The sequence below is a fragment of the Humulus lupulus genome, chromosome 6, assembly GCF_963169125.1.
Source record: "Humulus lupulus chromosome 6, drHumLupu1.1, whole genome shotgun sequence".
Lineage (NCBI taxonomy): Eukaryota > Viridiplantae > Streptophyta > Magnoliopsida > Rosales > Cannabaceae > Humulus > Humulus lupulus.
This window is the reverse complement of record NC_084798.1, coordinates 82692995-82716338: the sequence shown is the minus strand read 5'-3', so window position 1 is coordinate 82716338 and position 23344 is coordinate 82692995. Positions and strand designations below refer to the sequence as shown.

Here is a 23344-nt window from a genome sequence, read left to right as displayed (position 1 = left end):
GCCGGGGACTTAAATTCCAATATCACAGTTAATTGTTATTTGTTCTAATTTGGTTATTTTATTTTATTTCTGTTTAACATTTATTTGGATCAAGGTTCTATTGTGTTTTAGGAATTGTTGGTATATGCGAAGCAATAGACAAAAAGAGATTATACCAATAGATTTGGAAATTGAAAGAACGTGCAGACAGAACCGGAAAACAAAAAGGAGATTGGAGTTTATCATGGCTGATAATTTGGCAAACGGTGCTAATAATGGTCAAGGGGCTACAGAGGTTCCAAGGGAGTAAGGACAAAGAACATTGAGAGACTATGTACTTCCTACTGTTACAGGAGTGCATTCATGCATTAGACCTCCAACCATTGCTGCAAACAATTTTGAGATTAAGCCAGCAATCCTTCAAATGGTCCAATCAACTGTTCATTTTGGAGGTATGCCAACAGAGGACCCTAATTTACACATAGCTAATTTTCTGGAGTTATGTGCTACGTTCAAGATGAATGGGATGAGCGACAATGCTATAAGATTGAGGTTATTCCCATTTTCATTGAGGGATAGGCTGAATATTTGGTTGATATCCTTACAGAAAAATTCTATCACTACATGGGAGGAGTTAGCTCAGAAGTTCCTTGCCAAGTTCTTTCCTCTAGCGAAGGCTGCAAAACTAAGGGGATAGATTAATACTTTTTACCAGATGTAAGGAGAGTTACTGTATGATTCTTGGGAGTGATTTAATGAATTATTAAGAAAGTGTCAACATCATGGTATAGAAAAGTGGATGTTGGTGCATAATTTTTACAATGGGTTGAATGGAACAACTAGAGCAATTATAGATGCTGCGGTGGGAGGTGCTTTTATGAGTAAGAGTACTAATGAGGTGTATGAGCTATTAGAAGATATGGTAATGAATAATTATCAAAGGCCAATTGAAAGGGGACAACCAAAGAAGGTGGTTGGAATGATGGAATTAGACGCTATATCAATGCTTACAGCTCAAGTAGCAGCCTTGACAAAGCAACTACAAAAGACTACACTCCCATCTCAAGTTATGCATGTTCAAAACCTAAGTGAATTGTGTGGTACAACCAATCCACCCAACCAATGCCCTGCTCTAGATATGAATAACATGCCCATGGAAGAAGTACAAGCTATAGGGAATTACCAGAGACAACCCAATAATCCCAGTTCCATGTCCTACAACCCAGGTCGGAAGAACCATCCTAATTTTTCCTAGTCCAATAATCAAAACACTCTACAACCTTACCCTCCACCTCAGCCACAATATCAACCTCCCCAAAATAGACCACCACATCAACAGCAACAGGCATAACCTTACCCTCCACCTGGATATTATCAACCACAAAATAGACCACCACACCCATTGCCAATGAAACCAGCTGAACCTCAACCTGATGCACTTAACCAATTTATGACTGAAACCAAGGCGTCCATAAGGAGTTTAGAGACTCAAATAGGGCAGTTGGCTACTTTAATGTCTAATAGAGCTCAAGGAAATTTGCAAAGCACTACAGAAGTTAATCCTAAAGAACAGTGTCAAGCTATTACTTTGAGGAGTGGAACAAGGTATGAAGGACTAAAGAAGAATCAGTCAGAAGAAGAAGGTCAGAAGGGAAATACACAAGGCATAGAAGAAGAGAAGTCTAATGAAGAAAAGGTTACTGAAGACCTTAGCAAGGAAGAAGAGGTACCACCTGTGAGTATTAAGCATCATGTTAGAATTCCATATCTGCAAAGGCTTCACAAGAATAATCTAGACAAGCCATTTGCAAAGTTTTTAGAGGTGTTCAAGAAGCTACATATTAATATACCGTTCACAGAAGCATTAGAACAGATGTCCAGCTATGTAAAGTTTATGAAGGAGATTCTATGTAACAGAAGAAAGACAGGTGATTATGAAACAGTAGCGTTAACAGAAGATTGTAGTGCTATTTTGCAAAGGAAACTTCCTCAAAAGCTACGAGATCCTGGTAGTTTTACTATTCCATGCACGATTGGGAAGTTTGAATGTAAGCATGCACTTTGTGATTTGGGGGCAAGTATAAATTTAATGCCTTTGTCAGTATTTTGTAGACTTGGTTTGGGTGAAGCTAGGCCAACCACAGTAACATTGCAGCTGGCTAATAGATCTGTGAAGCATCCACATGGTATTATAGAAGATGTGTTGGTGAAGGTGGATAAGTTTATATTTCCAGCTGATTTTATAGTTCTTGATATGGAGGAGGATGAGAATGTTCGTATTATCTTCGGGAGGCCATTTTTAGCAACTGGGCAAGCATTGATAGATGTACAAAAAGGAGAGTTAAGGCTAAGAGTGCAAGGGGAAGAAGTAGTATTTAATGTGTTCAAGGCTATGACTTATCCTAAAGCGAGCGACAATTGTTTCGTAGTTGATGTGGTAGAAGAAGTAGTAGGGAGAAGAAAATTAGTTGAAGATCCGGTTGAAATAAGTCTTACAATTGATGATGTAGATGGTGAGGATAATGAAGAGGCATTGAGTTATTTGAAGTGGATAAAATCATATGAGCCGTGGAAGCATAAAATTTTTGAAGAATTGGGCGAGGTACCGAAAAGACCATAACCATCGAATTTGAAGCCACCTGTGTTAGAACTGAAGGCTTTACCGGAACATCTACGCTATGCTTATCTTGGAGAGAAAGAGACTCTTCCAGTCATAGTTTCATCATTTATTTCAGAAGTAGAGGAGGAGAAGTTGTTGAGGGTGTTAAGGGCTCATAAAACCGCTATAGGGTGGACTCTTGCTGATATAAAAGGAATAAGCCCATCGATAGTTATGAATAGAATTCTTATGGAAGACGATGCTAGAATGACTATTGATTCTCAAAGAAGACTTAATCCGACAATGAAAGAAGTGGTGAGGAAAGAGATCTTGAAATGGTTAGATGTTGGAGTGATTTACCCTATTTCTGATAGTGCTTGGGTAAGTCCAGTACAAGTAGTACTTAAAAAGGGTGGCATGACCGTAGTGAAGAATGAGAGTAATGAACTAATTCCAACAATGACTGTGACGAGTTGGAGGATATGTATAGATTACTGGAAGTTGAATAAGGCAACTAGGAAAGATCATTTTCCTTTGCCTTTTATTGATCAAATGTTGGATAGGTTTGAGGGGTATAACTACTATTGTTTTCTAGACGGATACTCAGGTTATCAACAGATTGTAATTGCACCAGAGGATCAAGACAAGATAACCTTTACATGCCCTTATGGTACTTTTGCTTTTAGAATGATGCCATTCGGGCTATGTAATGCACCAGCCTCATTTCAACGGTGTATGATGACGACATTCTCTGACATGGTTGAGAAAGGGATTGAGATTTTTATGGATGATTTTTCAATTTATGGGTCTTCTTTTGACAAGTGTTTGACTAATCTGGAGTTGGTTTTGAGGAGATGTGAAGAGTCGCATTTAATACTTAATTGGGAGAAGTGCCACTTTATGGTGAATGAAGGAATTGTATTGGGGCACAAGATTTCTAAGAAAGGCATTGAAGTGGATCGAGCCAAGATTTCTATGATAGAGAATTTACCACTTCCAGTTTCAGTTAAAGGAGTGAGGAGTTTCTTGGGCCATGCGGGGTTTTATAGAAGGTTTATCAAAGATTTCTCCAAGGTCTCGAAGCCGCTGTCCACCTTGCTAATGAATGGGGTTCTGTTTGATTTTGATGAAAAGTGACACCAAGCTTTTAAGATACTTAAGGAGAAATTGATTTCGTCACCTATAGTTGTAGCACCTCAATGGGATTTTCTATTTGAATTGATGTGTGACGCCAGTGATTTTGCAGTTGGGGCAGTGTTGGGACAAAGAGTTGACAAGGTATTTAGAATGATTTATTATGCTAGTCGTACCTTGAGTGATGCTCAAATTAATTATGCAACTACGGAGAAGGAGCTGTTGGCCATAGTGTTTGCCTTTGATAAGTTTAGGCCGTACTTAATTGGGAATAAGGTCGTTGTTTACACAGATCATTCTGCGATAAAATATCTTATGACCAAGAAAAATTCTGAAATTCCGTATTTTAATGTTACCAAGTGATTTGAAATAAACAAATTAATTAAATGCGGAATACTGATTAAGTTGTTTAGACAGATTTTAGTTTTGTTCAAACTACTTATGCAACTGTTTAAACAGAAACAGAAAAATAGGTAAAAATTCAACACAGGAGAATTTTTACGTGGTTAAGAAATTATTTCAGATAACCTACATCCACAGGGCCACGCCGAGAGAATAAACCAATTAGTAAAGAAAAAATGTGTACAAAAGCATTGACTCAAACAATGTAAGACTCCCTCTTATTCTATTGCCGCAATCTTGTTGTACTTTTCTCTACGAATCTGGTTTTGATGAAACGCTGATTCTCCTGAACTCCCTTCAAAGAATAGCGAGTGCTCACTTCCTCTCGAAGTGAGACTTAGATAGAATCCTCTCCCGAAGATCCTTCTGAACACGTTCACAATAGACACTACCTGCTTACAATGGACTAGATAGATATCCACAAGTACACTCAGCACTCTCACAAAGATTAAGGTGAACAAACTTAATCTCTACAAATAAAGACACTCTTCAAAATAACATAATGTTTACAAATATTCAAAATGGAAGAGATGAAAATTCCAAAGGCCATCATTTTCTTGTATCTTTGAAATGAATTTGTGAATTCCTTTGATTTAGGAAATCAGCCAGCCAGATGAATTATGTGTCGACAGAAAAAGAAACTGATGAGTCAGAAATGTAATCCGTTTTATCTGGTAGAACGAACATGGTCATTTCTTTTGACCATGTTCATTTTAGATACCTTCTTTATTCCAGAATAAACATAATCCCTGAAAATAATTTCAAGATAATTGCAATACATATTTTTACCAAATATTGATTATTTGTGATAAATAAGGTAAAAAATATATTCACACTTAAAAGATATTTTCACACTAGAAAATCAGCTGACTCAATTTGATATTTAAACCATGAATCAATAAGGAGATATGCTACTGATTTTCCTTAATAACTTTAAAATATTTTGTCTAAATTAAAGTTAGCCAATAAAGGATTTTACAGATTCCAAGCCTCGTCTTATTCGGTGGATTTTTTTGTTACAAGAATTTGATGTGGAAATTAAGGATAAAAAAGGCATAGAGAATTTGGTGGCTGATCACTTGTCTAGATTAATCTCTTGTCTAGGTTGATGAGGATTCTCTTGATAAAGAAGTTCAGATTAATGATGTTTTCCTGATGAGCAGTTGTTGGAAGTAAGTGTTTGTAAAGGTGTTCCATGGTTTGCAAACTATGTAAATTTTTTGGCTGCAAAGATTATACCTCCTGAGATGACAAGGCAACAATCGAAGAAATTCTATTTGGAGGTGAAGCACTATTACTGGGAGGAGCCTATTCTGTATAAACATTGTCCTGATCAAGTTATTAGAAGATGTGTGGCCGAAGAGGAGATATTGTCAATCATGACTCATTGTCATACGTTGCATTGTGGCGGTCATTTCGGAGGAACAAGGATAGCAGCGAAAGTTTTGCAGAGTGGGTTTTACTGGCATACATTATTTAAAGATGCTAATGCCTTTGTCAAAAGTTTTGATCGTTGTCAACGGACCGAGAATATATCAAGAAGAGATCAAATGCCAATGACTGTTATTTTGTCGAGTTGTTTGATGTTTGGGGAATAGACTTTATGGGACCTTTCCCGTCATCGTATAATAACAAGTACATTTTGCTTGCGGTGGGCCATGTTTCTAAATGGGTCAAAGCTGCAACAACTCCTACTTGTGATGGGAAAGTGGTACTTAGATTCCTTCACAAAAATATATTCACTCGGTTCGGCACCCCGAGAGAAATTATTAGTGATCGGGCCAGAACTCCACTGATTTACGTCAATCATTCCAACCTTAAATGATTTTTCTATTATGATCGGCTTTTCCAAGAACTCCATCAGAACTACGCTCAGTGTAATCACCTCTTAGGTGGCAGAAATTCGAGCGAAAGCATCAACATTGGAATTCTATTTGTGGGGTACTTGTTCAATGGAGTTGAACTCGAATTCTGAAAACTCGCCCTTAACCTTAGCTACTTAAGCCGCCATCTTGATACTACGAGCTTGATACTCCCCTAATATTTGACTAACCACGAGCTGGGAATCACTATAACATTGGATCGCCTTTGCTTTTAGTTCTTTCGCCACCCTTATTCCTACCAATAGGGCTTTGTACTCGGCTTCGTTGTTGGTTGCTTTGAATCTGAACCTGAGTGCAGTATGGAATCGATGCCCCTCAAGTGAGATTAGAATTATCCCAGCTCCTCCCCCATTCTCATTAGAGGATCCATCAACGAAGATTTTCCACAACTCTTGCACCAGTTTTCTTATTGGCTCACCTTGAAAACTTGTGCATTTGGCCACGAAGTCAGCGAGGGCTTGACTTTTGATCGCTGTGCGTCGCATATACCGTATCTCAAATTGCTGAGTTTAATGGCCCACTTTAGTAGACGTTCTGATGTTTCAGGCTTTTGCAAGACCTGCCTTAAAGATTGATCGGTGAAGACGTGGATGGTGTGGGACTTAAAGTATGACAAAACGTGACCTATTCTATTAATGGATATCGGGACTCAACTTTGATAAATGTTTAACTTACGTATTACAATGGTTTTTCCGACCGATTCTCCTCTCGAACTAACATAGTACTGACCACATTTTTTGTCACACCCAGATATAGGAGCAAACATTCTCCAGATGTCAGTTTTGATAGTACGGGAGGTTCAGCCAGGTGAGCTTTCAGGTTGTGAAATGCCTGTTGTTGACGGTAAGAACTCGTCAACGATTAAAGGTTAGAAAACTTAGATTTATATTCTACGGGAAGCTTTGAATCAGATGGAAAGAACTTGAATCAACAGAAAAAACCAGAGCAACAATGAAACAAAGATCATATATTTCTTAAGTCTCTTTCATACAATCAGTTTTCCAACCCCTTAGCCTGAGGGGTTGGAACCTATTTATAGGGGGGCCCTATTGGCCCCTGATACAAACAAGTCCCAGGAGACAGGGACGTACGCAGGTACTCTGATAGTGTAGTGGCTCAGGGCGTAGTGGTGTCTACCCTGATAATGCCAGAGTCGTGGCCTAGGACATAGTACTATCAGCTCTGGCGTATGGTCGGGGGTGTTCAAGTGGTACCACTACTCTTCGTACAGGTCCGTACTGCCACTACTCCTCAAATGCATATGACAGGGTCGTGCCTCTGTTCTCTTCACCACCGTACTCCCCGTGTCAGCACGCGTGTCCTATACCCGGTCGTCCTCATCAATTACCGTTTGATGCCTAATGTTCGCTTGATGCACCCATTAAGTGTCTTTAAGTGCTCCTCATGCCAATGTCAAGGAGGCTTTAACCTATATGTGCATGAGAAGCCAAGGCACTAGGAGTTAAGGCTGGCCTATGCAGGTCACATGGAGGCGAGGCTGAGGACACGGGCGGTGCAACGAGACCACACCTTCGCATAGCGAGGCTGAAGACACGGCCAGTGCAACGAGGCCGCACCCTCGCATAGCGAGGCTACCCCTCTTCCCCCCGGGTGTAGGCGTGGCGAGGCTCGGGGCACGGGCACCGCAATAAGGCCACACCCTCGCACAACGAGGGTGTCTCGCATAGCGAGGCTGGCCTTCTTCTCCCGTGTGCAGGCGAGGCGAGGCTTGATTCTTGAGGGGACGGGGTGCACGCAGTTGTTAGCCGGGGACCCTCGCATAGTGAGGGTGGCATTCTGATTGGCAAGCGGCCGAGGGCCCTCGTATAGCGAGGGTGGCCCTCTTAGCCCAATTCCCTCAACACCGTGCGACACCCTTGTCCCCTTGTGCGGACAATAAGTAGCTTTTAGGATGTCTCGTAGCGTAGAGCTTCACTTGTGAATGGAATTTACAAGGGAAAAATTCCCACATTTACACTTCCCCCCGAGTCTATAAGTACACTTTTAAGTGTGTTTGTAGACTCTCTCTTTTTCTCTTGCTTAACATGTATGGACAACCTTGGGGGACTTAGCCTTGGAAAGTTTCCCAATGTCGCTCGAAGAAATACGAAGTGAGACTTGGAGTTGTGTTTCTTTATAGTGTCCAAAGAAACACAACAACCACCTAACTCTTGGGGGATCCATGAAAATTCCTAAGATTGCATAAGGGCCAATCATTCTCAATTGTGGATCCCAAGGTTACCCATACTCTTGATCTCCACCATTCATAGGGATATAGATCTAATGGCTAGGGGGCCTTGACTTTCCTTATAAATACCCCAAGGCTTGAAGCCATTTCTCCACACCAAGACTTGCCTAGCCTAGTGGCATTCCCTCAAACTTAAGGGGCTTTGGTAAGTCCCTCCTATTACTATTTTTCATGGATTACATATTTTTCCTTGATCTGATGGCGATAATCTTCCTAGTGCACCTTGATTATAATTGTAAGGACACGTTAACCCGTTGGGCTGTTGGGGTCCTTTTACATTCTTTGCACGCGCTTGTTACTTTTTACGAGAAGCGTCCTTCTCGTCGTTATACATAGTAATATTTTTTCAAGGGTTCCTTGTAGGACCCTTTTTGGCTAGCCAGCTTAATGGCCATTCTAGACTTATTGGTAGATTCCCTCCTTACGACCTCACCCCTCGGGGCGTCGGCCTTTGCTTGAAGGTCATCCTTTTTCAAGGGTTCCTTGTAGGAACCTTTTTGGCTAGCCGGCTTAATAGCCGTTCTAGACTTATTGGAGATTCCCTCCGTACGACCTCACCCCCCAGGGCGTCAGCCTTTGGTTGAAGGTCATCCTTTTAGTCTATTCCCTTGATATTCATAAGGGTAGCTAATCCTTTTGAATATGGGAGACTTTTTTTTTTTTTTTTTTTTAGAGTTCTGCCTCCTGTCCTACCTCCCAAGTGCTTGGTGAGATTTATTTCGGCGGGCACTTTAGTTGATGTTCGCATAGAGAAGTAGATAATATACGAAGTGGTGAACAGTTCCCTTCATAGCAGCCAGATTACAACGATATATATATATATATAAAAGGCTTACATCTACTTGGGAGGTTATCTAGGTAACCTCTTTGATTCTCGTCTACTAAGATAACATAACCTGCAACAAATTAAACATAGATACTGATGGGTGGTACTCCTCGAGATTGGGAGTCTTACTGGTAGTTCTATCCGGTCGGTCCCTCCATGGTTCTGGGGTCTAGTTCTTGCGGATCTGCGCCCCCACGCACAACCATCGCCATCGGTTCTCGCGGTTTTGCAGACGTGCGAAGGGAAGCGTTATAACACTCCCTTGCCTCTCTTTGTTCTCCCTTCATACTCGCTACTCCACCGGGAGTTGGGAACTTGACGGCGAGGTGATATATTGAAGTGACCACTTTTAATTCTCTTAGGGATGGTCTCCCCAATACCGCATTGAAAGCTGAAGCACAATCTACCACGACGAAGTTTGCCATGACTGTGGTCTGTCGGGGTTGCTCACCCATGGTGAGTGCTAATTCGATCACCCCTAAAGGTTGTATCGAGTCCCCCGTGAACCCGTATAAGGAGGATTGACAGGGTTTCAAGTGTCTGACGCCCAAACCCATCTTCTCCAAGGCGGGGCGATACAAGACATCTACGGAACTTCCATTGTCTACGAGGACCCGATGCGCCCGCAGGTTGGCCAACTGAACAGTCAACACCAAAGGATCACTATGAGGAAAGTGCACCCCTCGATCCTCCTTCGTAAAAGTGATTGAGTCATTCTCTCCCTTAAAGATTTTAGGGGGTCGCTGCTCCAAGCTCATGACACATGGTGCTAGACTCCGTCTAGCTTCTCTAGCATATCTGTCTCGTCCCTTCCTGGACTCTCCCCCGAACCCCGGACCTCCAAAGATCGTTCTCACCTCTCCCTGTATCTCTGGGGCTCCCTCTTGTGTCCGAGGTATCACCGGTATGTCCTCTGATTTCTGCTTCTCTCTTTTGACATAGCAGCCTAGGTATCCCCTTCGGATGAGCTCTTCAGTTTCTTCCTTCAAATGGGTACATTCTGCCGTGGTATGGCCGATATCCTTGTGGTATTGGCAGTATTTGCCAGGGTCTCTCCTGGACCAATCTCCTCTCATCGGTGGGGGCCTTTTGAAGGGAATCTGATCCTCATTCGTGAGGTAGATATGCTCTCTGGTGTCCGCCAGGCTTGTATAGAAGGTGTAGGCCATTTTCCCATGATCTCCTTCGCGTTTGGGCTTTCTATGTTGATCATCCCTCAACCCTTCGTACGCCCTCTTCTTCCTTGCTCCATTCGACCCTTCATTAGTTGGGGGCTTTGCAGTGGACTCACACTTTCCCGCCTTTAAGTTTGCATGGCCATCTTCTACACGGATATACTTCTGCACTCTCTCATAGAAGTCATCTAGGTCGGTGACTTCCCTTTTGAGCATATTATCCCACAATTTGCTTCCTGGACGCAACCCTGCGGTGATGGCCATTTTTAACTCCCTGCGGGTCAAGCTCCCCACTTTGTCTGCTTCCATGTTAAACCTGTGGATGTAGCTTTTTAGGCTCTCATTTTCTCCCTGTTTTACATTGGCGAGGCTGGTGCCCGACATTGTATAATCACGCATGGCATGATGCTGTTGGAGAAATTCATCTGAAAACTGTTGCCAAGATCTGATGGATCCCGGTCGAAGTCTTTTAAACCATTTGTACGCGGGTCCTTTCAACGTGACTGCAAAACAGTGGCATCTAGCCCCGCTACTAATCACCCTTAACTTCATCAAGTCATTGAATGCGTCTAGATGGTATTTGGGGTCGGTGCTTCCTTCATACGTGGTCATATGAGGCTCCTTGAAGTTGGCTGGGAGCCAGATGGCTTGGATTTCTTTGGTGAAGGGCGATTCATGGTCGAACTCCCCCTCAAGGCTTTGTCCTCCAGACGCGGTGACAATCTTACTCCGCAGGCTCCTCATCTCTGTATCGAGGTCTTGCCTCCTCTTCTTCAGGGAGTCTCTCAACATGGGCGGGTTGACATCTTCCTTTCCTTTGTCGTCCCGGGGGACAGTAGGAGGGGTAGTCCTCTTATCCGCCCTCTTCTTGTTGAGCTCTTCTAGTAGATCCGAGGGCGTCCTCTTTGAGGTGACCTCAATGTCATTGTGAGAGCCAACATTGTTCCCTTGCCCTGGTCCCTAGGGTGGCCTCGATGGTCCACGATGCTCATGCGGCTTCTCCCTGGGGGTATTACTGGTGGAGTGTCTGGTCCTCCCGTCATCTACTGGGACAGTGGTTTCCTGACCTTTCTCTTTCCTCCTGGGTAGGGTCACGTTCGACTTACCTTGCAACAGGCCATTCAGCACCTCTTGCATGTTCTCCAGGGTGGTCTCCAGCCTTTGGTTCTTACGGTGCAACTCACGAATCTCCTCTTCATAGAAACGAGATTTAGAACTCGAGCTCACGGAATGGACCTGGGGATGTTTATTATGTCTACGCGTGGAGGGGCCTGGGTCCTACCGGCCGGAGTTCGGTACCTGTGGTGGTTTGGGAGGCGGGAACTCGTTGGCATTCCTGGGTGGTGCGGTAGTTGTCCTTGGAGGATTCTCACCAGGCGGGATGGCCAGTGATGAGACCTTCCTATCATCCTCGTGAACTTCAGGGTCCCTTGGGGGCTCTATATCCCTGGGTGGAGGTGGATCCTTCATGGAGGCCTTCAGTTGAACTCCATTAAGGTGGACTTCCACCTCTCGTGGCTCCCTGAGTCGCTTTGAACGCCTCGACATTCCTTCCTACTGAGTGTAATGATAGAAAAGTAGCTTGGTACATAGATTCCCACAGATGGCGCCAAACTGTTGACGATAAGAACTCGTCAACGATTAAAGGTTAGAAAACTTAGATTTCTATTCTACGGGAAGCTTTGAATCAGATTGAAAGAACTTGAATTAACAGAAAAAACCAGAGCAACAATGAAACAAAGATCATATATTTCTTAAGTCTCTTTCATACAATCAGTTTTCCAACCCCTTAGCCTGAGGGGTTGGAGCCTATTTATAGGGGGGCTCTATTGGTCCCTAATACAAACAAGTCCCAGGAGACAGGGACGTACGCAGGTACTCTGGTAGTGTAGTGGCTCAGGGCGTAGTGGTGTCTACCCTGATAATGCCAGAGTCGTGGCCTAGGACATAGTACTGTCGGCTCTGGCGTATGGTCGGGGGTGTTCAAGTGGTACCACTACTCCTCAAATGCCTATGACAGGGTTGTGCCTCTGTTATCTTCACCACCGTACACCCCGTGTCAGCACGCGTGTCCTGTACCCGGTCATCCTCATCAATTCCCGTTTGATGCCCAATGTTCGCTTGACGCACCCATTAAGTGTCTTTAAGTGCTCCTCATGCCAATGTCAAGGAGGCTTCAACCTATATGTGCATGAGATGCCAAGGCGCTAGGAGTCAAGGCTGGCCTATGCAGGTCACATGGAGACGAGGCTGAGGACACGGGCGGTGCAACGAGACCACACCTTCGCATGGCGAGGCTGAAGACACGGCCAGTGCAACGAGGCCGCACCCTCGCATAGCGAGGCTGCCCCTCTTCCCCCCGGGTGTAGGCGTGGCGAGGCTCGGGGCACGGGCACTGCAACAAGGCCATACCCTTGCACAATGAGCGTGTCTCACGTAGCGAGGCTGACCTTCTTCTCCCGTGTGCAGGTGAGGCGAGGCTTGATTCTTGAGAGGACGGGGCGCACGCAGATGGTCAGTCGAGGACCCTCGCATGGCGAGGGTGGCGTTCTGATTGGAAAGTGGCCGAGGGCCCTCGCATAGCGAGGGTGGCCCTCTTAGCCTAATTCCCTCAACACCGTGTGATGCCCTTGTCCCCTTGTGCGGACAATAAGTAGCTTTTAGGATGTCTCGTAGTGTAGAGCTTCACTTGTGAATGGAATTCACAAGGGAAAAATTCCCACATTTACACCTGTTTGCATTCTTTGGTCCACTCGAACTTTTTGTTTCCTCTAAGCAAGATGTAAAATGGGAGACACGTGTCAGTGGATTTTGAAATGAAGCGGTTTAGGGATGCCACTTTTCTAGTTAAACTCTGTACCTCCTTAAGCAACCTAGGCGAAGGCATTTCCAATAACGATATGATTTTCTCTGGATTCGCCTCTATCCCCCTTGTGTTGATTATAAACCCTATAAAATTTCCCGATGAGACTCCAAAAGTGCACTTCTGAGGATTTAAATTCATTTTATACCTTAGTACGCTAAAACACTCTTTCTGGTCAAACACATGGTTAGTGGAAGTCTATGATTTAATGAGCATATCATTGACATACACCTCCATGTTTTTTTCGATCTGGTTAACGAACATTTTGTTGACTAATCGTTGGTATGTTGCACTGACATTATTTAGCCCAAATGGCATAATTTTGTAGTAGTATACGTTATGCTCAGTCATGAAGCTGGTACGCTCTTGGTCTGCAGGGTTCATCGCGATCTGGTTATATCTAGAATATGCGTGTTGGTTTTTATAGATCAAATCAGAGATTATACGCAGCAGAACATCAATCAAAATTGTTAATTTAACCCCACAAGATTTCTAGATCTACTTCTTCACATACATATATAAATTGAATCAAAGATATGAATAGAAAATTACCTCAAGTCCTTCCTTGCTGCTATCTTTTTGTATGGCAAAAATCCTTGAGATCTCACACCAAGATCTTCCAAAATGTTCTCATCACACAAAGAACGAGTGTGGGCTCGCTATACTAAATAATAGGTCAAATCTATTTATCAGATGTTCTCAACACATGAGATCTGATAAAGTTTGGACCTAAGTTTGTGAACAACAGTGACCTATGCTTGTATCACTGTTCTCTTTCTCTCAGAGAGATTTCACGATATCTTTTCTATCCCTGAAAAGTATCGTTTTGAAAAACTGATATTCCATATTTAATATATCCAATATATTAAAAATAAAATATTAGTTATTTTAAACAATTTGAAAATAACTAATCAGTTATCAGATTATGTTTAAATAATAATATTTTAATCATATTACAATATCTCATTATTTATTTAATACTTAAATAACTAAAATTGTGGAACTAAGAAACTACCAAGAGCTTCTTATGCGTGTAGCACAGTGACTGAGCACTGTGCTAAACGTGTACCACATGCCAGGCAAGGCATGTGATTTTTCATAATTTTTATTATTATTTAAATACAAAAATTTCCAAAAATAAATTAATTCAAAATTAATTATATTTTTTTAAAATCAAATAATTAATTAATTCTCAATTAATTAATTACACATAATTATACAATAATTATGTTTAGTGCATAGAAAAATATTTTACTTATCAAATAAGTCATTTTGCCCATATTTGTATTTACCTTTGTCAGTGTTTGTTTAAGCCATTTCGGGGACCATGGACCTATAATATTAAGCACCAATAAATTAAAAATAAATAATAAAACTCTTTAATTATAATAGTTAATTTATTAATTCTGATATTTCTCCACTATAATATAGATATACTTTTACAGAAATCTTATCTTAAGTCGTCCATTGATATAACCATCTTACAATAGTTCAACCCTCTAATTAATTAGTTCATAAATTAGAATGGATGAATTACCATTTTACCTTTTTAATTTACTTCTTATTCCTTTAGTACCATTAATTCACTAGTGAATAATTAATCTATAATTTATTTATAAATTTGAGCTCAAAATCATTCAGTTCCAGAATTAATCCTTAAGGGAACTAATATACAATCCGTTAGGCAAGATTAGATTCCGTATTGTTGATACATGTTCCCAGCCATCCATGATATTAAATCTCCAAAACAAAAGTCATTAGCCTCATTCTTTGAAGAGACCTTAACGAATGAATCAAAATATTTAATAAACATGAACAGGAGTTCATGAACACTCAGGATTTCGGTTGATCTATAAATGATCATCAATTATGATACGAATTTCAAGTCTTTATTGTTAAATGGTTTTTGGATAAAGACTTTTATTCATATCGGTCCATGTCATATATAATCATATTATATAAAGCACCTTTACCGAGATGTCTTACCATATCAATAATCCGAATCTAGATTATTTGTATCAACATGATACTCAACAAACTGTACTTACAACCCCAATTAAAGAATTCCTTAACTTTAATCTGTTGTTGTTGACTATTTTTATTCATTCATGTGATCTTAATTCTCTCGTACTAATACAAGATCACATCCTCAATAATGAATATGGAATTTTTCTGATATTTACAAAATTATTCAAACAATAATTCAATAATCCAAATATAACAATAATAGACCATTGTATTTAGTTATTCATAGAAATAACAAATGTCTTTTACATGCTTTTAGGACATACTCCGAACAATGCGTCCATGAAAGACATGAGCTCGTGACCTGCTGTTGCGTCTACCAACTGAATAATTCTAGGTAATGGGAAATAGTCCTTAGGACATGCTTTGTTGAGATCGAAGAAGTCAATGCAAGTTCTCCACTTTCCATTTGGCTTCGGGACCAGAGCGGGGTTAGCAATCCAGATTGGATATTTCGCTTCCTTGATAAATCTGCATTTAAGTAGGCGAGCTACTTCTTCTTTTAAAGCTTCCGACCGTTCTCTCCCCAAAAGCCTTCATTTTTGGGACTTTGCAGGCACATTCTTTTCCAAGTTCAAAGTATGCAATATTACACCCGGACAGATTCCCACCATATCTTCAGTGCAACCAGGCGAAGACTTCTAGGTTCTTTCTCAAGAATTCGACCAACTCCTTCTTCCTTTCAACTCCAAGATTTTTCCCAACTTTTACAACTCTTGAAGATGTTTCTGAGTCAAAATGATTTGCTCGAGTTCTTCCACATCTTGGAGCTTAGACCTATCCTCTCTTAATTAGGGATCAATGTCATCGTGTCAGGCAACCTTGTTATCTCCTTCTTGAGGTTCTTCCATCCCATGGGTAACCTCCATTACTCGGGACTCCTCTCCTCCCTCGACTATGACCATTGTTGCTGCCCAGGTTGTGATTTTCCATTCATGGCAATGCTTTAGCATTCTCTAGCAACGAGTTGGTCTCCTCTTACAATGCATGTACCTGAAGTTGAGGGAAACTTCATTGCCAGGTGTCGAAGCGAGGTGATGGCCTCAAAAACCATCAGCACGGGCCATCCCGAAATCGCATTATACACAGCCGGACAATCGATTACAATGAACTTGAGTATTTTATTAATAGTTCGTGTATCATCCCCTAACGTAACCATCAGTGTGAATGTCCCTATAGATGTTGTTCCTTCACCTGAGAATTCATATAGTGTCATTGAGGTCGTTGTAACGCCCTACTACCTTAGAGTCGTTACTATGTGAGTTAAAAATGGGTCATTAGCTCCCTAATCAAGGTTTTAGGTTAAAAGTGTGACTAAACTGAAATAAAACTCGCTTCATGATATTAATTATAGAAAATTTTGGACATTCATTGAACTCAAAAATACAATTAGGGTCGACCTAAGTGACAAAACGGTTCACTACAGTACATTCTCCAAAATAACCCTGGCCGTGGCAGCCAAGTAGGTTGAACATGTACCCGTTGCTCAACGCTCTCGGTACTCATGGTTGGTCGACATTTCCTTTTCCCTTACCTGCACCATAGAGAACCCATGAGCCGAAACCCTGCAAGAAAACTCAACATATAACATATCACATAACATTCAACAGTATATAGCAAAACAACCAACAGGCTAAATACATAGCAGCCTATGCCGTCCCAGGCGCTTTACCAGGCTCTGGGTTTACGGTCTTCACTGAGCGGGTGGATGCAGCACCCTAAGAGGGTCTCGCCCTAGCGACTTGCACTCATCGTGCTCAACGCCAATCCCGACCCCTTGCTGTACTCGGCTTCTTGCCATTCCCGGCCTTCGCCGTTCATTCATAAACATACATAATATTCACAGAAATTTAAATGGATATTAAACATAAACATGAGGGTCACACCCTGCAATACAAACAATAGGGCCATGCCCTTCTCTACGGGTACAACAATTTTCTTATCTGTGTCCCGAGCTAATAAGCCAATGTGATCTCGAGCACAGTCCGCTAATCAGAACCTCGTTGAAAACCTAGTCATAACTCATTCATAATAACCATCCATTAAGCATTAAACCAATAAATAACTTCGGAATGATAATCTAGCCTCCAAGACCTTGGATTCTACTAAACCGGGTAGTAGAACCCTTCCTGAGCCTTAACATTTAGGTTCCCGAGCTTAAAACCCTCAAACAACCATAATTTTGCATTTGAGTCGCGGCCCAGTCCCTTAAGGGCTGCGACACGCACAAGTCAGAGGTAAATCCCTCTCTACTGAAGGACATGGGCCACAACGCGCTACACCTTGCACTGCGGCGCCTGGGCAAGTTTTCGAGGCCCCCAGGCCTGATTGTTCAAGAGGACCGCGATACCTGATGAACAGGGCCACGACTAGAGTCTTAAAACCCAAAAATACCACCATTGTTAGACTTCTAAATCTCATGCAAACCAATCCAAACCTATGCAATTGCCAGAATTAAGCCCCAAATCATGTATACTATGCTCAGAGTAGCACATAGCGACAAAGAAATTTATCAAAACCCCATTACAACCCAAATCAAATCACCCAAGCTTCTAACCCCCAAAACTCTAACAAAAACTGAATTTTAAAGATTTGTTCAAATCCTTACCTTCATGACGATCTCGGCCTGAGCTAACTCCAGTTGCCACAAAATTTAATTCTCCCTAAGCTCAAAAAACTTCTAGCCTCAAATTCCTAGGCTTGAATCATCCACAATTTCTCAGCTTCCCAAAGTCTAAGAGAGGGAGAGAGAGAACCGAGTAAGAGAGAGAGAGAGAGCTCGAAATTTCCTTTTGTTTTCCTTCTAACCCATTCTGGAGTGTCAGCTAAACCATGTTTATCCCTTGCTGAAAGTTCAAAATTCCCTTAAGCCTATCTTAATCATCAAGTGCCACCAAGGGCAATCCCATCATTCGGCACTTCCCGCAAATTCCTCGTGTTGGCCCTAATTTTGGCTGACGACACGGAGTCTAGGAAACGACAAGAAAATGATATAGAGCTTGAAAATAATCTAATGGAAAGATAAAGAACACAGGGATTTATCGTGGTTCGGCCTCAGTGATTGGTAATGACCTACGTCTACTTAATATTATTATTTATATTGAACTCCCAAGGTGTGATCAAAGAACAAGGGTTCCTGAGTTTCATGGACCTTAGAAGAAGAAAACAATACAATGATGAATAATAGTAATATAATTCTCCTAGAAAAAAGAGATCGATCCCTTTTCTTGAGCTATATCTTCTATATTTATAGGCTCAGGAAGAGTTACATGAATTAGGAAATAATATCTATCCTTAATGATCGGATCTGCAAGTCATAATGAAGAGATATTCTCGGATATCATCACAACTGTACAGATTTTTACATAAATGAGTGAATATACGACCAGGCTGGTCGTATATAGAACTTGATCTCATTGTGCAGAAATAATGTTGGTCGATAGGCGAGCCGTATCTCTGCTACGTGTCCGCCACGTGTCAAAAATCATGTCCACTTCATCAGCAACTGATTTATGGATAAACATTTGCCCCCAAAGTTTATTTATTGCGACCAGCAATAAGTAAACTTAGGAAAATAACTTTTCATATGCCCCACGAAATCTGTTAGAACCCTCATGCGTTTTTTAAAACAGTGACCTAATCACGTCTAATCATGCCTTTTCAGTTTTCAAGAAACCATTCCAATGGCTGATACACTCCTTCATGCCTTGAAAAAGGTAACTCATGATTACCCTTTTTCGGCACACATCAGCTCTATAAATAATCCCCACAATCTTCTTTTAACTCTTTACACGCCATCTTTTTCCAAGAACTCTCAAGAAATATATTTCAGAGCCCCGGACTTTAAGGTTTTCAGACGCTTTGCCGAGGATCTCTCGCCTGCAAACTCAAAGTTCTTCCTTCTCAGAATCTCCAATCTCCACTCAGGTAAACTTTCTTCGACGTTTAACCCTTTGAGATGCCATGCATGATGCTTCTGTGCTCTGAGACTTTTTGTGTTCTTGGGTAGAAATTTGTGAAGATTTTGCATATACCGTTTGATGCTTGATATGGTAGTGTACTTTTGCACTATATAAGTTAGGAATCAGTTTGACAGTCAGGATCATGGGTTTAGGGCGTAAAATCAAAGTAAAAATTCAATTTTTAGGCTAGCTAAAAAACTGGGTTTTTCCCGCCCCTTTGGAGTTGAAAAAGATTTTTTCAGAAAAAAAATTTTACTTTCACTTTTTGATCCATTTTTCAAACTGCTCGCATAAAACATAGTGTTTCGATTAGAATGCTGCTGGTCGATAGACGCGAGCAACGTTATTCCAACTTTCAACATAAGCTCCCAGGATGTGTGTCTTATCTCCCCCTTTGTCTGTTTGCAGTTTATATGCAAGACCCGTGGGGAGGAGAAATACCCATTGACGATGATCTATCGACTCAACTGCTCGAGGACGAAGAACAACCCTCGATATTGATACTCAATATTCGTTTTTCTCATATTAATCCAAACACTTCCCCAGTCTTGACCCGAAACATGGCTCGCACCAAAACTAAGGCCCAGAAAAGAAAAACCTCCAACACTTCTCATCAGCTTGCTGCTGATGCTCCCTCGACCAGTGGTCGAGAGGAAAATGTTCTTGATCCAAACATCCAAAGACACGCAAGCTCTCAACACGCTACTCAGCCGGATGTCGAGTTGTATGTAGTCTTTGAGAGTAGGGTGACGGTCAGAATGATCGCCAACTACTTAAGAAAATACAGTCTGATAGGGGTGACCCTAGTCAAGCCCAACCCAGACCAAAGGGCTATTATGCCTGGAGGCGCCTATAACACCTGGTCGCGGTTTCATGTTGAGGCAGGGGCCACCTTGCCTCTTCATCCATTCTTTCAGGGGGTGGCCAACTATTTTGGAGTTGCCCCCTTCCAAATTACCCCAAACCGATATAGGATGCTTGCTGCACTCTATATTTTGTACAGCCATAAAAAATGGCCCGTGCTATCTCCTCATGAGGTCAATTAATTGTTCGACCTCAAATCTAACCCCAATCATGAAGGCACGGGGTTCTTCCATCTTTGTCATTAGGAAACTGGGCGCACTTTCCTGACTGGCACGACCCACATCTCAAACGTGGGGAGGTACTACCAAGAGTACTTCCTCATGCTTGGCCTAGTCGCGGACAACCTGGCTTTCGCACGAGGAGGTAAAACTTTCGTATCGCTGGCTAACTTCTTCACTTAGTGTTTTCCTCCACAATGTCTTAAACTTTTGGTGTCTTCCAGGCCCGTGGCTATGACCAAACCCAACTCTGGGAATGGAGTCAAGATCGGCACTCTTAGCCAACGTGCCAGATGTTGAGAAGAGTGTCAAAAATCTGGTTACAGAGGCTAACCTTAGGTTGGCTGGCCTCTGGGCCCCTCAATCAAATACGAGGGGGCCTTTGGCAGGGAGTGTTCGCGTCGAAGAGGAACCTGAGCAACAACCTCAAGCGTCTCCTCCACGGAGGAGACCAACTGGGGTCACGATCAGGGAACCTGCTTGCACTCCTCGAGCAGAGAGGCCCTCGGCCCCCTTAGGGAAAGGAAAGAAAAAGGCCACCAAGCCTGCCGAACTCTCTGACGACTCGTCGGATGACAACGGTATAGTAATTTTGCTTTTAAACAATTTTCCAATTCCCTGTCATCTATTCGACGGGGACGGAAATTTTAAATATGCTCCACACTTAGGGCCAGACTTCTTCGTGTCAAAGAATGAGTGTAAGACTAGTAGAGTCTATAGTGTAGCGACCAGTAATAATAGCTCGGGTATTGGACTTTGCAATCCATTTTTGTTTCTTTTTCTGATGTAATGTGTTTGGCTATTCATGCTATCTCATGGTTCGAATTTTTCCTAGCTTTTCAGGTATGGACTCCACCAATGTATTCGACCTTTATAGCACCCCAGAGGTTGCTGCTGCCCCTCCAAGCAAGAAGAAAGCAAGTAAGAGACATGCTAGGGAGAGCAGCAAGGTGCCTCAGGCGAAGAAGGCCTGGAATGCAGGCCCTTCGAAGGACGGGCCCTCTGCCACCGTGACTCCGTCTTCCCCCCGCAAGCAGCAAACTCCATCTACTGTGGCCGGGTCAACTCCTTCTCCTGCCGCCCCATCTGACCAAACCCAGCCAGAAGGCCCTGCTTCAACCGGGAACCTGATGGTTGGCCGTTGCTTTAGACTGATCAAGGAGAGGCTTACCAAAATCGCCAAGCATGATCGCTGCCAAGCGACAATGGCGGCTACGGAGACAATGGGCATTGGCCTAATTCTGAACCGTGCCCTGAATGAGTTCACCAGTGTAAGTTGTTTCCTTTGTGAAATCAAGTCTTTGGTAATTTACTGTTTGCCTAATATTTGTTCTGAATGCAGGCCATGTTAACCCTTACTGCCGGCCGCATCCGCCTGGGTGCTATCACCGAGGAGGCCAGGACCTCAATTCAACGGCACGAGGACGAACTCAAAGCTGCCGAGGCCAGACATGCTGATCAGTTGGTGGTGGTGACTGCGGAAAAGGCCCAACTGGCTAAGGAGTTGGAGGAGAAGCTGAATTCTCTGGAAAAAGCCCGCGAGCTGAGGGACCAATACAAGGAGTCCAACCACTATAACTATAAAGTGGCTAAGCAGCTCAAGCTAGACTTGATCGCGAGCAGGCTAGAAACTAGAGACATGGAGGACCGAGTTAAGGACTTGGAGAAGACTAACACTGCCAACTTAGAGAGGTTCAAAAATGCCACCCTGAGGTGCTTTTATGATTTCTAGAAGCACAATCAGGGTGCCAATTTTGATTATCTTCCTGAGAACACAAGGGAAGTTGAGCTGGCTCGTTGCGCGGCTCAATTGGCTGAAGAAGAGGGATCGAGGGTCCCTGCTTCCCTCGAAATATCACTGGCTGCCGGGATGGAGGGTGCAGATAATGAAGTTGTCGACCAGAACCCTCCCCAGGATCCTCCAGCTCCTCAAGCTCCTTAGTTTTTTCCTTTTACATTTCTTTTTTAATTACACGACCTACTGGTCGTGATGTAAAGACAATATAATTTTTTGGTTTGCTGCACGGACATCTTTTTTAACATCTAATTGTTCGCATGACCGAACCTAGCATAGAACTTTGGTTTGATTTAACAAAATATCACAATTTTGAAAAATACTCTAAGTGCCCTAGCATGCTTTCACTTATTTTGCTCATGTTTTTACATACCTTTTAACGATATGCTTTGCTTACTTGTACCTTGTATGCCCCCCAAGTGATCGGGGAGCTTTTAGGTCCTTGGTCACTTGGCTTGACTAGAACCTGCCGGAACGTTACTGCTCGTAGCAATGCGATTAGAATTATAATATAGCAAAACAACACACGTAATGAGAAAATACTTGTAATAAATACAATAGTTGGCAAGAAATGACTGGCTGGGCACAGTCCCTTTTATTCTCGTAGTAAATGGAGTAAACATGTCTTTACGAGTGATCAATAAGATCTTACACAAAACTTGTAAAAAGTAAAATTTATACAAGCCAATTCTTTAAGAAGAATTGTTCATTGATAATACTTCCGCAGGTGTTCGCCATTCCAATATCGAGGAACGAGATCTCCGTTTAAGCGGGCAAGTTTATAAGTGCCTAGGTTAAGGACTTCATCAATCTGGTAAGGCCCTTCCCAATTTGGCCCGAGTACTCCAGCAGCTTGGTCGCGAGTGTTAAGAAAAACTCTTCGGAGCACAAGGTCTCCAATATTGAACTTTCTTTCTCAAACTTTGGAGTTGAAATACCGGGCGACCTTCTGCTGGTATGCAGCTACTCGGAGTTGGGCTTGTTCTCGCCTTTCATCAATCGAGTCCAAGGATTCCATGAGTAGCTGGCTGTTAGAATCCTGGTCGTATGTTAATCTGCAGTGAGAAGGCGGATCCAACTCAACAGGCAACGTGGCCTCATACCTGTATGCCAAGGAAAACGGGGTATGACCTGTTGCTATTCGGTGGGAAGTTCTGTACGACCAGATGACTTCAGGCAACTGTTCTGGCCATGCTCCCTTAGCTTCTTTAAGTCTTTTCTTCAGTGTATCCTTCAGCGTTTTGTTGACTACCTTGACTTGTCCATTCCCCTGGGGATGACCAACTGAAGAAAAGCTTTTAATAATGTCGTGGCATTTGCAGAAGTCTGTGAATAGATCACTGTCGAACTGGGTGCCATTATCTGAGACTA

The 23344-nt window shown here is 42.5% G+C and overlaps 1 non-coding gene across 1 annotated transcript; it reads right to left on the bottom strand.

The window, feature by feature from the left end:
- Positions 1–661: 661 nt before the first annotated feature.
- Positions 662–768, bottom strand: LOC133787688 (small nucleolar RNA R71). Its single transcript, XR_009872692.1, has one exon. It is a non-coding gene; the product is annotated as a small nucleolar RNA R71 (small nucleolar RNA).
- Positions 769–23344: the final 22576 nt, after the last annotated feature.